A 14,463-nucleotide genomic window follows, 5' to 3' on the forward strand; every position below is an offset into this window, starting at 1 on the left:
AGGGACATACCTTAATGTAATAAAAACCATCTATGACAAACACACAGCCAACATAATACTGAATGGGGAAAAGTTGAAAGCATTCCCTCTGAGAACAGGAACAAGACAAGGATGCCCACTCTCACCACTCCTCTTCAACATAGTACTGGAAGTCCTAGCCAAAGCAATCAGACAAGAGAAAGAAATAAAGGGCATCCAAATCAGTAAAGAGGAAGTCAAACTGTCCCTGTTTGGTGATGATATGATCGTTTACCTTGAAAACCCTAAGGACTCCTCCAGAAGGCTCCTAGAACTGATCAAAGAATTCAGCAAAGTTTCCAATTATAAGATTAATGTACTCAAATATTGTACACAAATTAGTAGCTCTTCTATACACCAAAAATGACCAAGCAGAAAATCAAATCAAGAACTCAAATCCTTTTACAATAGCTCCAAGAAAAATAAAATACTTAGGAATACACCTAACAAAGAAGTCAAAAGACCTCTACAAGGAAAACTACAAAACACTACTGAAAGAAATCAGACAACACAAACAAATGGAAACACATGCCATGCTCATGGATGGGTAGACTCAGTATTGTGAAAATGACCACACTGCCAAAAGCAATCTACAAATTCAATGTAATTCCCATCAAAATACTGCCATCGTTCTTCACAGAGTTAGAAAAAACAATTCTAAAATTCATATGGAACCAAAAAAGAGCCCACATAGGCAAAGCAAGGCTAAGCAAAAAGAACAGATCTGGAGGCATCACACTACCTGATTTCAAACTATATTATAAGGCCATAGTCACCAAAACAGCATGGTACTGGTATAAAAGTAGGCATACACACCAATGGAACAGAATGGAGAACCCAGAAATAAACCCAAATACTTACAGCCAACTGATCTTCAGCAAAGCAAACAAAAACATAAAGTGGGGAAAGAACACCCTTTTCAATAAATGGTGCTGGGATAATTGGCTAGCCACATATAGGAGAATGAAATTGGATCCTCATCTCTCACCTTATACAAAAATCAACTCGAGATAGATTAAGGACTTAAACCTAAGACCTGAAACTACAAAAGTCCTAGAAGATAACATTGGAAAAACTATTTCAGACATTGGCTTAGGCAAGGATTTCATGACCAAAAATCCAAAAGCAATTGCAATAAAGACAAAGATAAATAGCTGGGACCTAATTAAACTAAAGAGCTTTTGCATGGCAAAAGGAACAGTCAGCAGAGTAACTGTTCCTTTTAAACAGTTAATCCAGAGTAAACAGGTAACATACAGAGTGGGAGAAAATCTTCACAGTCTATACATCTGACAAGGGACTAATATCCAGAATCTACAACAAACTCAAATCAGTAAGAAAAAAACAAACAATCCCATCAAGAAGTGGGCTAAGGACATGAATAGACAATTCTCAAAAGAAGATATACAAATGGCCAACAAACATATGAAAAAATGCTCAACATCACTAATGATCAGGGAAATTCAAATCAAAACCACAATGCGATACCACCTTACTCCTGCAAGAATGGCCATAATCAAAGAATCAAAAAACAGTAGATGTTGACATAATCAAAAATCAAAAAACAGTAGATGTTGACAAAGAATCAAAAAACAGTAGCAGTAATCAGGGAACACTTCTATACTGCTGGTGGGAATGTAAACTAGTACGCCACTAAGGAAAACAGTGTGGAGAATCCTTAAAGAACTAAAAATGGAACTACCATTTGATCCAGCAATCCCACCACTGGGTATCCACCCAGAGGAAAAGAAGTCATTATTCGAAAAAGATACCTGCACACACATGTTTATAGCAGCACAATTCACAGTTGCAAAATCGTGGAACCAACCCAAATGCCCATCAATCAATGAGTGGATAAAGAAACTGTGGTATATATACATACACACACACACAATGGAATAGTATTCCATCTGAGTAGTCTCAGCCATAAAGAGATGAATTAACAGCATTTGCAATGACCTGGATGAGATTGGAGACTATTATTCTAAGTGAAGTAACTCAGGAATGGAAAACCTTATATGTTCTCACTGATATGTGGCACCTAAGCTATGAGGACGCAAAGGCATAAGAATGATACAATGGACATCGGGGACTTAGGGAGAAGAGCGGGAAGGGGCAAGGGATAAAAGACAACAAATATGGTGCAGCGTATACTGCTTGGGTGATGGGTGCACCAGGATCTCACAAATCACTAAATAACTTACTCATGTAACCAAATATCACCTGTACCCCAATAACTTATGGAAAATTTTTTTAAAAGAATAAAAAATAAATTTTAAAAATGTACAATTTCAGTTGTGAATGTGCAGGGTTGGCCCAGCAATGGGCAGGCTGGGGGTGGGGAGCGGGCATCTTGGATGTCTAATTTGTCACTCACCGTGAGACCAGCCTCAACATTTCCCACCCCTGCCTTCACCACAGAGGTTATTTCAGTCCAAGTTTCCTGTCACCCTTGCCACCTTGCCAAGATAAAGGTCACCACAGAAGTCAACACCGGGTCTCACTGGGGAACAAAAGGAGGGATTCTGGGCAGCCCTCAGTCGTGCACGAAAGCTCTGGGCTTAGAGCTCTTGGGGACAGTAGGACAGCAGGGCCAGCCCCACCCTCTCTGGTTGGCTGAAACTAGAATGGCGTGAGGTTTGGCTGAGCAATTCTGGAAGAATAACTGCTCCCCTCCTTTCCCTTTCACCTTTCCTCAGACCCCTGTCCTCACCCACCCCCACTTCTCCCCTCAGAGAGCTTTTGGCAACATGAAAAACACAGACACATAGACCCCTCCCTCTTAATGCCCAACAATGAACCCATGCAGCAAAACAGGAAGCATCTTCCTGTCAAGGCAAACCCATTGTTCTCTCTGTGCACACGTCCTGACAAGTCAGGAAACCGCCACCGGGCCATGGCAACAGGTGTCAGGGTGACCTGAGGCTTCCCGCTAGCCTGTGCCCAGCCGTCCTTCCCTTTTCATGTAAGTGCCATGCGCTAACCAATTGCACCACTGAGAGCTCCTCTCCTTCCCTTTTCTTCATCCTGGTGAGCCATCCTCTTCCTCCCTGGGGCCTCACAACTTATTTTCCTCACACCTGTTGGCCCTTTCCCTCTTGGTGGTCCAAGGTCTGAGTAAGACCTTAAAAGGCCCTGAGCCCTATAAAGATTGCAGTCTCTCTCCAAATATAATTCCTAATACTCACCAGACAACACAAAATGAACATGTGTGCTGAAATTAAAAGAGCTCCTTTTTAGATTTTCTGATTACTGAACTCTTCTCAACTTTGGGGTGTCCTCATCTGGCTGGGGCCCTGTGTCCATACCAAATCTGCCTGTTGGGTTACCCAGCACTGGTGGAGGCTCATTTTCGTTGGCTTCACATGGGAACAGATTATTCCCAAGTGAGATAAAACAGGGGCAAGAGGTGGGGGCATGGGTGAGAGGTGTGATCTTGGACTTTGCCCACTGAATGACAAGCCCAGAGGGACTGGAAGCCATTGGACACTCTGGGTAGAGGCAGGACACTGCTACTATGACCATGGACTCCATATGCAAGAAAGGCAGGACTGAGTTTCTGAGCTTCTGCAGACCTGGCTCCCTCCAGGGTACTCTGGGTCTGGCTCCTCTGTCGAGTCTCTCCAGATCAGAGGCCTCCTCTAGGGGTCTCAAGACTTGTCCTGTTCTTTTTCATAATAACAGGGGCTTGAGTTTCTGGTAAGCTAAGCTTTTCTTTATCCTCTGGGTAACCAAGTCATCAGTGAGGTGGTTGGACTGAATGACTATAAAGGTTACTTCTAGGTCCTTCTCCCTGCTCATTCTCAGAAACCTTCGTACAACAGGATGGGATGCAAAGACCTGTCTGAGGGTGTCTTTCCCAGGCAGAGAGGGGGCAGCTGTGGTCTGAGCTCTTCCAACCATGCCCAACGTCAGTAAAGACAGCCTGGCATAGTGGGAAAAGCCCCTTAGCTTAGAGTCAAATATCAAGTCACTTTCCTTTCAAGTCTCAGCTTCCTCAATCATAGAATGGAAACCTGCCACACAGGGCAGCCCGAGGGCTAAATGAGATGAGGTATAAGAATGTGCTTGGAGATGTGGATGCCCATACAGATGTGGAAATGCTATTTTCCATTGCTTGTCAAGCTCCTCAAGGCCCAGGACTAGGTTGATGGGCCTTCAAGCCCTAGCACCTGGCCTAATACCTGGCAGAGTAGGTGCTCAGTGAATGGATGCTGGATGAATGAATAGAGGGACAAATGGAAAGGTAAAGTCCTAGGAAGCAGGCAATTCTGGGAAACACTGTAAACACCACCTGTTCTAGATGCCACAGCAGCAGAGAGATTCCCTTCAAAGACATGGCCAAAGTCAAACATAGTTCACGTGCCAAACACAGCCACACCACTGAGCAGGCAAAAAAGGCCAGACATCAGCCCCACAGGCCACATCACCCCAAAAGGCCAAGTTAAACAGTATGGCTCACCCGGTCTTCTGAATTCCCAAATTAAGCAACTCAGAGAAAGTAAGCTTGCTGAGGTCAGCCCGGCAAGACTTCTGGCCTTGGTAATTTTTTTTTTTTTTTTTTTTTTTGAGACAGGGCCTTGCTCTGTTGCCCAGGCTGGAGTGCAGTGGCTTGATCACAGCTCACTGCAGCCTTGACTTCCCAGGCTCAAGCAATCCTCCTACCTCTCAGCCTTCCAAGTAAATGGCACTACAGGCCTACGCCACCACACTGGGCTAATTTTTGAATTTTTTTAGAGAGATGAGGTTTCACCATGTTGCCCAGACTACACTCAAACTCCTGGGCTCAAGCGATCCTCCCACCTTGGCCTCCCAGAATGCTGGGATTACAGGCATGGACCACCACTCCCAGCCTGGCCTTGGTCCTTCTACTGACCACTCACCACTGCCTTCCCCCTGCACCTGGGCCCCTCCTACTCCTCTGTAGATGCCATCTTTTTTATACCCTTCCTGATTCCCCTCCTATGTGCTCCTACAGCATGTTGGGCATGCCCCCCTAGTTACCTCTTACTACATTGCACAATAATAGTGTCTTCTATTATTTTTTAAATATTGTGAAATAATTAATACTTAAAGGTGTAAAGAATAATACAATGAAGACTTTTGCAGGTCTTGAATGAAGACAAATCATTACCAATAGATATAGCAAATACCAGTTTAAGCCCCTGCATACCTCTCTCTCTTTGCATCCCTTTCTCTCCCCATCCTAAATTTAATGTATACTACCTCCTCCTTGTTTTTATGCTTTTACTGCTTATAGGTAATTGATTTTTCATTTGTTCATTTGCCTCATTTTTATGAACTGAATGTTTATGTCCTCCCTAAATGCATATGTTAAAGCCCTATACCCCAATATGGCTGCATTTGGAGGTAGGACCTCTAAGGACATAATTAGTGTTAAATGAGGGCATAAAGGTGGAGTCCTGATCCAATAAGATGTGTTCTTATAAGAGGAGACCCCAGAGAACACCCTCCCTCTCCCCTCACACATGCACCAAAGAAAGGCTATGTGAGGGCATAGCAAGAAGGAGAAGGTGGCCATCTGCAAACCAGGAAGAGGGCCCTCACCAGAAGCCAATCCTGCTGGACCTTAAGCCACTCAGCCTGTGGTATTTTGGTACAGCAGCCTGAGCAGAATAATACACCCACAGTGCTTTACGTAAACTTGGCAAGGCCAGGGACCACGTGTGTTCATCTTTGTGTTTGTAGAGTCCAGGACCTTGCCTGGCACATAGCGTTCATTAAATATTTGTTGGATGAATAAATGACAACACTGCAGGTGGAAACAGGTATCCTAGAGTCCATTCCTCAGGAGCAAGATGTTCTCTGCTCTGCCATGATACTCAAGCTACTGCCGATACCAGGATCTGCAGTCAGTGTCCAACAAAGGAAATTTGAAAGTAAGGAAGAAAGGCATTCTCCAGACAGGGGTAAGGGAGTGGTAGCATCTTAGGAAAAGTTTAAAGTCCCTTCATCAATCAATCAAATGTTTATTAAGCACCTGCTTATTAAGTATTCCATGTTGAACAGTCTCTACTTCCATAAGGCAATCAGTCTTTGGAAGACCAAAGACCAAGTGGTCCAAAGATGCCCCGGATATAAACAAGCACAGTGTTTTTTGGCCTCTCTTACGAACATGTTCTTTGGACAGATACTTTGAAATGTCCATGGCACTCCAATTGGAGAACATGAACTCAGAGACCTCTCCTTCACTTATGACACAAACTACATCCACAGCACAGCTTAGACACAATGGTGCCCATTCTTTTTTTTTTTTTATACTTTAAATTCTAGGGTACATGTGCACAATGTGCAGGTTTGTCACATGTGTATACATGTGCCATGTTGCTGTGCTGCACCCGTTAACTCGTCATTTACATTAGGTGTATCTCCTAATGCTGTCTCTCCCCCTCCCCCAACCCCATGACAGGCCCTGGTGTGTGATATTCCCCACCCTGTGTCCAAGCGTTCTCACTGTTCAATTCCCACCTATGTGTGAAAACATGCGGTGTTTGGTTTTCTGTCCTTGTGATAGTTTGCTCAGAATGATGGTTTCCAGCTTCATTCATGTCCCTACAAAGGACATGAACTCATCTTTTTTATGGCTGCATAGTATTCCATGGTGCATATATGCCACATTTTCTTAATCCAGTCTATCATTGATGGACATTTGGGTTGGTTCCAAGTCTTTGCTCTTGTGAATAGTGCCGCAATAAACATATGTGTTTATGTGTCTTTATAGCAGCATGATTTATAAACCTTTGGGTATATACCCAGTAATGGGCTGGGTCAAATGGTATTTCTAGTTCTAGATCCTTGAGGAATTGCCACACTGTCTTCCACAATGGTTGAACTAGTTTACAGTCCCACCAACAGTGTAAAACTGTTTCTATTTCTCCACATCCTCTCTAGCAACAATGGTGCCCATTCTAATGACACCCTTGGCATCCATCAGGGGCTTCCTTTCTAGAATTCTTGCATTGACTTTTAAGAATCTCTAGAGTGGCCGGGCGCGGTGGCTCACACTTGTAATCCCAGCACTTTGGGAGGCCGAGGCGGGCGGATCACGAGGTCAGGAGATCGAGACCACGGTGAAACCCCGTTTCTACTAAAAATACAAAAAATTAGCCAGGCGTGGTGGCAGGCACCTGTAGTCCCAGCTACTTGGAGAGGCTGAGGCAGGAGAATGGCCTGAACCTGGGAGGCGGAGCTTGCATTGAGCCGAGATTGCGCCACTGCACTCCAGGCTGGGCGACACAGCGAGACTCCGTCTCAAAAAAAAAAAAAAAAAAAGAATCTCTAGAGTGAAAGAGGGCGCAATCTCAAGGAGCTGGCTTCAGATTTCTTGCTAGGCATGCCTCACATGCTCTTAACAATAACATGAGACAGAATCTCCTAGGATAGAGAAGATAGCACATGAAACTCAGACTTATTGAACTATGCCAAATTATATTTTACAATCTAGTTTTAAAATCAGCACTATTCAAGGCAATGCAAAGACTACCAAAAAGAACTACACGGTACAATATTGTTTTTAAGAAGTACAAAGTCTATTCTAGAATAGAAAATAGTTCACATGCCCTTGATGTAAATGTCGATTTGGGTGTCCCTGAAGTTAAGTGCTCTGAGAGTTCAGAAGACAAACTGTGGTGTAGGTAGGGCCTGCCTGGGCCTCGAAGGATGGGTAGGATTTGGAAAGCGATACTGGGCTCCCCTTATACTGTCCCTCTCATAAAGAGCAGATTTGTAGTGAATCGTCACGAACTGCTTGCTAACATGCAGAGGGGAAGCTCACAATCAGTACTGAGAAATGCGAGGGATTCCCCATCACCTCACTCAGAGAACCAGCTAATAAACTGAAACTGGAGTCTCCCGAGACCAAGTGTGCAATGCCCATGCAGCTAGAATTGGAGGGTCGGAGGACAGTCAAGGGAGGAATCAGGTCTGGGTTGGACAACACCACTTAGCATCAAGTACAGGCTGCTGAGGAAATCAGAACCAAGGAGCGGCCCTTTATCCCCCTGACAACCTGGCACATCTGCCACTAACTCTCCAGTCCTAGTCTGTTCATAAACTCTTATTCCTCTGGGACCTTCTGTGGGGGGTCTGTGCTAGCTAAAGAACCAAGAAAATTCTCATGGATAAAAAAGATTATCCTGAGAAAGAAGCCTAGAGTTTGTAGGGTCTAATCCTATTGCTTTTCGGATGGGCATCCAAGAGCCAGAGAGAAGTGACTTGCCCAAGGTCACCTAGAAGTTATAGGAGAGGCAGGACTGAAATACAGACAGGTCTGGCTTTAAGCTCATTTTATTTTTATTTTTATTCTTTTAGACAGAGTCTCACTCTGTCACCCAGGCTGGAGTGTAGTGGCACAATCATAGCTTGCTGCAGCCTCAAACTCCTGGGTTCAAACAATCCTCCCACCTCAGCCTCCCAAGTAGCTAGGATTGTAGGTGCTCACCACCACACTCAGCTAAGTTGTTATCTTTTAGTAGAGACAGGGTCTCACTCTGTTGGCCAGGTTGGTCTCAAACTCCTGGCCTCAAATGATCCTCCCTTCTGGGCCTCCCAAAGTACTAGGATTAAAGGTGTGAGCCACCAGCCTAAACTCATTTTTTAAGGTGCATCTGGCACATGGAAAAGGACTCCAGCAGAAAGCTTCTGAAATAGTTCCAAACTGAAGTTGTCCTGACCTTTCTTACCAACACACCTGCCAATGTATAACCTCTTAGAGTCCTTCCACCTAGTTCCAGAGATTGCTGATATCCCTGAAAGTGAATCCGCTCCAAAAGCCGGTGATAAGGGCAACCAAAATCTTTGGGCTGAAGCAAAATTTTGACAAGGATTTCTCATGCCTTCATTTGGGGAATTTGGAGTAAGGGAGAATGGCTAAGCAAGGGGCAGGGTGCCAGGGGAAGGTCCCAGACTTCAGTCTCAGAAGGCCAAATCTTAAGTCCTTCCAGGCTGTCTAATCACCTCACTTTACACTTGAGAACAATGAAGCCTAGAGAGAGCAAGAAACTTACCCAAAACTACATGGGCAGCTGGTGAAGAGCTAAGCTCATGCATTACACCCCAGTGGAATGTTTTTTATAAGTTTAGAGAGAATGAAAGCTATTCTACCTGCTTGTCCATCTTGCTCTCAGCCCCATGCAATCTTTGGTTTCCTTCCCTTGTTTGAGGTCAAGTACCATGTCAGACTTGCTCTTGACCATAATAACCATAGACAACAGGGGTATGATCTAACCTTAACTTCTTCTATACCTTAAACTCCTTGGGGACAGTAATCACCTTGTATCAATCAGAGTCAAAGCAAACAAGAGCCACTCTAGGTATTCCAAACAGAAGTAATTTAACATAGAGAACCAGTTATACAGGTGATGGAAGAGCTGAAGCCAAACAAGAGAGGGCAAGGCCACCCAGAGATTAATAACAGCAGGAAGTTGCCACCACCCCTAGAGCTGGAGGGATACAGGGAGAAGGTTATGTTACCAAAACCCAGAAACTGGGTCAGGAGCTGGAACCATGATGGGGGTTACTTATCAAGTGCTGGTACCACAGTGGTAGGGGCTGGCTGATGGACTCTGGAATCAAAGACTTGTAGCTGCTGCTGGGATGCCAATGAAAGCAGAGAGAAAAGAAACATTCTAATAATGGAAAAAGATATACTATCCAAAAAGTAGTATTATATGTATTAGGTACGTCATTCAAAAATGCTAGACTAATATCAAACGAAATAGACTTTCAGACAAAATTTGTTTATAAAGACAAAGAAGGACATTTTATAATGATAAATGAGTCAATCCAGGCTGGGTGTGGTGGCTCATGCCTATAATCTCAGCATTTTTGGAAGCTGAGGCAGGAGGATCATTTGAGGCCAGGAGTTTGAGACCAGCCTGGACAACATAGCAAGATCTTGTCTCTACAAATACAAAAAATTGTTTAAATAAATTAGCCAACCATGGTGTCGTGCACCTGTAGTCCCAGCTACTCAGGAGGCTGAGGTAGGAGGGCTGCTTGAGGCCAGGCGTTTGGGGTTGCAGTGAAGTATGATTGTGCCACTGCACTCCAGCCTGTGTGACAGAACAAGACCCTGTCTCTAAGAAAAAGGATGAAAATTTTTTAAAAAGAGTCAATCCATCGGTAAGACATAACAACTATAAATATATATGCACCTAAATAACAGAGCCTAAAAATATATGAAACAAACATTGACAGAATTGTCAAAGAAATGAGAAACACATACAGCAAGAAATAAGAGAAACACATAATTCAACAATAATAGAAATTTCAATATCCTCCTTTCAATAATAGATACAACAACTAAGCAATTGATCAACAAGAAAACAGAAGATTTGAACAATGCTATGAACAAACTAGACCTAATGCCTACCTATAAAACACCACCCAACAGCAGCAGAATACGTATTCTTCTCAGATATACATAGAACATTCTCCAGGATAGGCCATCTGTTAGGACATAAAACAAGTCTCAAAAAATTTAAAAGAATTGAGATCAGGCAAAGTCTGTTCTCTGACCACAACCAGTAACAGAAGGAAATTTGAAGAATCCATAAGTATGTGGAAATGAATCAAAGAACTCAAGGGAAATTAGAAAATACTTTGAAATGAATGAAAATGAAAACACAGCATACCAAAACTTATGAGATGCAGCTAAAATAGTGCTTACAGAGAAATTAATAGCTATTAATGCCTGTATTTTTTAAAAGATGAAAGTTATCAAATTAAAAAAAAACTTTTCACTTTAAGAAAAAGAAGAGCGAACCAAGCCCAAATCAAGCAGAAGGAAGGAAATAATAAAGACTAGAATGGAAAAAAATGAAATATGGAATTGGAAAAACTAGAGAAAAATTAACAAACCCAAAAATTGTTATATCAAAAAGATTGATGTTTGATAAACATTTAACTAGACTTACCCTAACATCAAAATCACATACAGATATCACAAGAAAAGTACAGACCAATATCTCTTATATTTATAAGACGCATATAAGATAGATGCACAATTTCTTAACAAAATATTAACATGCCAAATCTAGAAACATTACAAAAAAGATTGTATACCATGACCAAGTGGTTTATCCCAGGAATTCAAGATTGGTTTAATATACAAAAATCAATTCATATAATACACCATCTTTAACAGAATAAAGGGCAAAAATACTCAATTTTCTCAGTGGACACAGGAAAGGCCTCCAACTCCCTCCATGTCCCTCCAAAGGACATTATCTCATTCCTTTTTATGACTGCATAATATTCCATGTTGTATATGTAGCACGTTTTCTTTAACCAATCTATCATTGATGGGCATTTAGGGTGATTCCATGTCTTTACTATTGTGAATAGTGCTGCAATAAACATACACGTGCATGTGTCTTTATAATAGAACAATTTATATTCCTTTGGGTATATACCCAGGAATGGGATTGCTGGGTCAAATGGTATTTCTGTCTCTAGGTCTTTGAGGAATTCCATACTGTCTTCCATAATGGTTGAACTAATTTACACTCCCACCAACAGTGTAAAAGCATTCCTTTTTCTCCACATCACCAGCATCTGTTATTTTTTGAATTTTTGATAATAGCCATTCTGACTGGTATGAGATGGTCTTTCACTGTGGTTTTGATTTGCATTTCTCTAATGATCAGTGTGTTGAGCTTTTCAAAATATGATTCTGGGCCACATGTATGTCTTCTTTTGTGAAGCGTCTTTTCATGTCCTTGGCCCACTTTTCAATTGTTTTTTCTTGTAAATTTGTTTAAGTTTTTATAGATGCTGGATATTAGACTTTTGTCAGATGCATGGCTTGCAAAACTTTTTTTCCCACTGTGTAGGTTGTCTGTTTGCTCTGTTGATAATTTCTCTTGCTGTACAGAAGCTCTTTAGTTTAAGTAGATCCCACTTGTCAATTTTTGTTTTTATTACAACTGCTTTTGGCATCTTTGTCATGAAATCTTTGCCCGTGCCTTGGTCCTGAATGGTATTGCCTAGGTTTTCTTCTAGGGTTTTTATAGTTTTCAGTTTTACATTTAAATCTTTAATCCATGAGTTGATTTTTGTATATGGTGTAAGGAAGGGGTCCAGTTCCAATTTTCTATATATGGCTAGCCAGTTATCCCAACACCATTTATTAAATAAGGAATCCTTTCGCTATTGCTTGTTTTTGTCACATTTGTTGAAGATCACATAGTTGTAGCAGTGCAGTCTTATTTCTGCGTTCTCTATTCTGTTCCATTAGTCTGTCTGTTCTTGTATGGGTACCATGCTGTTTTGGTTACTGTAGCCATGCAGTATAGGTTGAAGTCAGGTAGCATGAGGCCTCCAGCTTTGTTCTTTTTGCTTAGGATTGGCTTGGCTATTTGGGCTCTTTTTTGGTTCCATGTGAATTTTTAAATAGTTTTTTCTAGTTCTGTGAAGAATGTCAATGGTAGTTTAATGGGAATAGCATTAAATCTATAAATTGCTTTGGGCAGTATTGTCATTTCCACAATACTGATTCTTCCTATCCATGAACACGGAATGTTTTTCCATTTGTTTACATCATTTTAATTTCTTTTAGCAGGAGTTTGTAGTTCTCGTTGTAGATGTCCTTCACTTCCCTTGTTAGCTGTATTCCTAGGTATTTTATTCTTTTTGTGACAGTTGTGAATTGGAGTTCATTCATGCTTTGGCTCTCTGCTTGCCTGTTGTTGGTGTATAGGAGTGCTAGCAATTTTTGCACACTGATTTTGTATCCTGAGAATTTGCTGAACTTGCTTATCAGCTGAAGAAGCTTTTGGGCTGAGACGGTGGGGTTTTCTAGTTATAGGATCATGTCATCTGCAAACAGGAATACTTTGACTTCCTCTCTTCCTATCTGAGTATGCTTTATTCCTTTCTCTTCTCTGAATATGACTGCCCTGGCCAGAACTTCCAATACTGTGTTGAATAGGAGTGATGAGAGAGAGCAACCTTGTCTTGTCCTGATTTTCAAGGGGCTTACTTCCAGCTTTTGCCCATTCAGTATAATATTGGCTGTGAGTTTGTCATATATGACTCTTATTATTTTGAGGTATATTCCTTCAATACCTACTTTGTTAAGAGTTTTTAACATGAAGGGGTATTGAATTTTATCAAAGGCCTTTTCTGCATCTATGGAGATATCATGAGGTTTTTGTCTTTAGTTCTGTTTATGTGATGAATCACATTTATTGATTTGCATATGTTGAACCAACCTTGCATCCCAGGGGATGATGAAGCCAAATTTGATCACGGTGGATAAGCTTTTTGATGTGCTGCTGGATTCGGTTTGCCAGTATTTTGTTGAGGATTTTTGCTCAATGTTCATCAAGGATAATGGCCTGAAGTTTTCTTTTTTTGTTGTTGTTATATTTCTGCCAGGTTTTGGTATCAGGATGATGCTGGCCTCAGAGAATGAGTTAGGAAGGAGTCTCTCCTTTTCAATTTTTTTGAATAGTTTCAGTAGGAATGGTACTCTTTTCTGTACATCTGGTGGAATTCAGCTGTGAATCCGTCTGGTCCTGGGCTTTTTTGGTTGGTAGGCTGTTTATTACTGCCTCAGTTTCAGAACTCATTTTTGGTCTGTTCGGGGATTCAATTTCTTCTTGGTTTGGCCTTGGGAGGGTGTATGTGTCCAGAAATGTATCCATTTCTTCTAGATTTTCTATGCACATAGAGGTGTTTATGATATTCTCTGATGGTTGTTTGTATTTCTGTGAGGTCAGTGGTAATATCTCCCTTATCATTTCTCATTGTGTTTATTTGAGTTGTCTCTTCTTCTTTATGAGTCTGTCTATCTCTTTTATTAACTTTTTTGAGAAACCAGCCTGGATTCATTGATATTTTGAATGGTTTTTTAATGTCTCTATCTCCCTTGATTCAGCTCTGATTTTGGTCATTTCTTGTCTTCTGCTAGCTTTGGGACTTCTTTGCCCTTGGTTCTCTAGTTCTTTTAGTTGTGATGTTAGCTTGCTAACTTGAGATCTTTCTAGCTTTTTGATGTGGGCATTTAGTGCTATAAATTTACTCCTTAACACTGCCTTATCTGTGTCCCAGAGATTCTGGTATGTTGTATCTTTGTTCTCATTAATTTCAAAGAACTCCTTGATTTCTGCCTTAATTTCATTATTTACCCAAAAGTCCTTCAGGAACAGGTTGTTCAATTTCCATCTGGTTGTATTGTTTTGAGTGAATTTCTTAGTCTTGAGTTCTAATTTGATTGTGCTGTTGCCCAAGAGACTGTTTGTTATGATTTCAGTTCTTTTGTATTTGCTGAGGAGTATTTTACTTCCAATGATGTGATCAATTTTAGAGTAAGTGCCATGTGGTGATTAGAAGAATGTATATTCTGTTGTTTGGGGATGGAGAATTCTGTAGAGATCTATTGGGTCCATTTATTCCAGAGCTGAGTTCAGGTCCTGAATA

Source organism: Nomascus leucogenys, unplaced genomic scaffold (genome assembly GCF_006542625.1).
Source record: "Nomascus leucogenys isolate Asia unplaced genomic scaffold, Asia_NLE_v1 Super-Scaffold_285, whole genome shotgun sequence".
Taxonomy (NCBI): Eukaryota; Metazoa; Chordata; class Mammalia; order Primates; family Hylobatidae; genus Nomascus; species Nomascus leucogenys.